Below are 3,524 nucleotides of genomic sequence, written 5' to 3'. Positions count from 1 at the left end.
AGAGATACTCTTTATAGATCCTTCAACTCTGATACTACATATTCTATATTAGCTTTATAGTATATCTTAAGATTGGAACGGAAGACATAATTGATGTAAAAATACGAAAGATTTAAATTAAGTATTTAAAAAAGTGTTCAGAATTTAAGATTTTCCAATTGATTGAAGAGAAAGATTCAGCAGATATATATATATAAAGTAATTACTCACGGAAGTTATCAGATGAGAGTTATGAAATTAAAAATACCTGATATATAATTATTTTCACATGATTTTCTTTGAATTAGAAAGTTAGTGTTATTAAAAATTATTATCTAGTAGAGTAACTTATCAGCTCAGTAGTAATTTTCTGATTATTTTTCTTTTATTATCTATATTCTAATAACTTCAAATATCAGAAAATTTCATCAGAACTATAATCAGTTTATAATGAATATTTCTGAATAAAGTTACAGTAATTATAGTAGAGAGATGACTCTTCAGTAATCTATAATACAATCTGTTAATAATTATTTCATAGTTTATCTTGATATTTGTATTGAGTTTTTTATAAATTTTGTGACCTGGAATCAGATATGAAGAATGAAGTGATTATTCATTATAATTGAAAGAGAGTATTCTGTATTAAATTATAAATAATATAGACTTTGTAATTCACAGTGATTTCTTGAAGAGTTTGTGAATTTTCAATAGAAGTTAAAGAAGTGAAAGAAGTGAATTCAGAAGATATAATAAAGATTTAAAAAAAATAATAATTTATTTTTAATAAAGATAATAACTGATCACTGATGTATATAAGAAGAATTATTATAAGAGAAAATCATCTTCTTTCTTAACTTAGTTATAATTTTAGTACTAACTCAGATTGAATATTATCAATATATAAAAGTAAATAAATAATCTTGATTAATCTCTGTCATATTTCTTGAAATATATTAATATTGTGAAAGAGAGTGTTACTAAATTATATTATCAGATAATATTATTAAAAATATATTAATATTATAAATATCAATATTGAAAAAATGTTAATACTTATATATTATAGTGATTTGTGAATCATGATATTTAAATATATATATATATATTATTTCTTACATTGATTACAACTTGTACAATAATTTTTAAAAACTTAAAATCAATTTCAATTATTAATAATTATGAACTTATAACTAACTAATATAAAAAGAAAAAAACTTTTTCTACTTATCATCTTTCTTCTCTTTCTTATTCTTCTTATTATTCTTTATAATTCACTTCTTATTCTCATTCTTCTTCTTCTTCTTCTCATCTGAGATAATAATTATCTCAAAATCTCTCTTTACTATCTTCTCAGAGAAGAGTTTCTACTGCTCTCTCTCAGCTAGATTAATCTGTATCTCAAAATCCTGCATTTTCTGATCTACTGTCTCAGGTTTCATCTCAGCAGTAAGTAGATTAATATACTCAGAGAGCAGAGCTGTCTTCTCAATATTCTGAATTATGAAGCACATTAAAGATCTGAATAAGGTCTCAATTTTCTTCTTCTCTGTCAGCTTCTGCTAATTAATTAGAGAATAGAAGTATTATCAAAAATTATTATCTCTTAATAAATAAAAAACTTATTAGTTTTAACTTCTTTATCTTCTATTTTAATATTCTCTTAATCTTCTTCTACTATTACTTATTTATAGTAACACTCTTCTTCTCTCTTTCTCTCTTCATCTTAGTTTTAAATTATTCTCAGAACTTCTTCTGATCTCATCACTACTGTATAAGACTTTTCACTATCTTCTTTTTCAATCTCTCATGAGCAGTATTATCTGTATTATTTCTATACTTACTTCAGTCTAAATCTGTCAGAAGTGTTACTTAAAATCATTATTATTCTACTCTCTTACAGAGTCTCTTTAACATATTATAACATGTCTTATGATCTGTCTCTTCTTACTTAAACATCTTCTTCTTCTCTCTCTTCAATCTGTGACAGTGCTCACATGCCTTGATGATTCACAGAATCACAGAATATTTAAAGAGGAATAACATGATTGATTTCAGTGAGCATTGAAGAGAGATGAAGATAGAAGAGACAATCAGAAATAATATGATAATAATAATAATAATGATAATAATGATAATAATGATAGTGATGATGATAATAATGATAATGATAGTGATAATGATGATGATAATAATAATGATAATAATGATAATGATAATAATAATGAAAGAGAGAGTGTATTGAAATATATTACTGACTTATCAAATATGAAGAGACTTAAAGAAAATATTAACAGCTTTCAGAGATGTATGAAAATAGCTACAGTATTGTATAATAACATTATCTTTATTCAATGCATACACTGCTGATATTCTTTGTATACAGTTATCATATGATCTATATCAGAAATACATGCAGAAAACAGATCTTTATTACTAGAAAGAATGATTACAGTAATTCTCTGTTTTTATATTATAAAGATAAGTTATTCTTATTTCTTTCTTCTCTCTTTTCTCTTCTTCTTCAACTCATCACTAAGTTCAAGCTGGTATGAAAACTATTAAAACACTCTTAGAAACTCTCAAATTGAAGAGTATAGATTAATCAAATTTTAAATACAGAAGAATTAAATTACATTCAATATTACTAATTATTCATTCTCTCTTAATAAAACAATAGTTGTGTCTTTCTCTCCCTCTCTCAAATGAAACATGGTCTGTGAAAAATGAGTATTATGCCAGGTCATAATAATGAACACAGTCTCAGTATGCAGAACTGTATATACACAGTATGTGCTGAACTGAAAGACTGTGTGAATTGCAAACTGATGACAGTATCTCAGAGAGAGTCATGCAGTGTGAGAAAGCTGCAACTCTCAGTCACATATACAGAGAATGAATTGTTGCAGTAAGTATATATATATTGTATGAAAGTAATGCTTTTTAATAATACTCAGTCTCTGATATCATGAAAATAGAGTCTCTCTGTAAGATCTGTTTTTATCAGAAGTTAAGAGATTTCATATTTCTCAAGATTATCTTTGCTAAACTGACCGTGTGACCGTGTCTGGGACCAGGACCAGATTTTTTGATAGTTCTATTACCAATTCGACTGATCCCATTACATGGTTTTAACATTAGATAGTAGTCTCATACTGTTTCAGTGAGACTTACTGTCTACTCTTGTCACATTTTTCAAATGAAACCATGATTTCCACTTCTCAATTTAAATTATTTTTATTGCTTTAAATGACTTTAAATCTCATTTGAGTGTTATCAAAAAGTGTTACTTTTTAAAAAATTAAAAATAGTCTAAAAAAAACCTTAAAATGTCTAAAAATAGTAACTTTATATCAAGAATAGGAGAAAATGGGATCAAATGAGATCACTTTCTCATTTTTTTCAAGTCATAATTTCATTTTAAGATCTGATATATAGTTACTTTGCATGTTTTTTTAATAGCTAGTCCTAGCGGGATTCACGCTAAGAAATGTATGAGACCAGACCAAATGGAATCAAATGTGAAATTTATGATCCCGGTGATC

This window comes from Blastomyces gilchristii (genome assembly GCF_000003855.2).
Source record: "Blastomyces gilchristii SLH14081 genomic scaffold supercont1.55, whole genome shotgun sequence".
Classification (NCBI taxonomy): Eukaryota; Fungi; Ascomycota; class Eurotiomycetes; order Onygenales; family Ajellomycetaceae; genus Blastomyces; species Blastomyces gilchristii.
The sequence above is the reverse complement of the archived record's forward strand: the minus strand, read 5'-3'. Positions refer to the sequence as shown.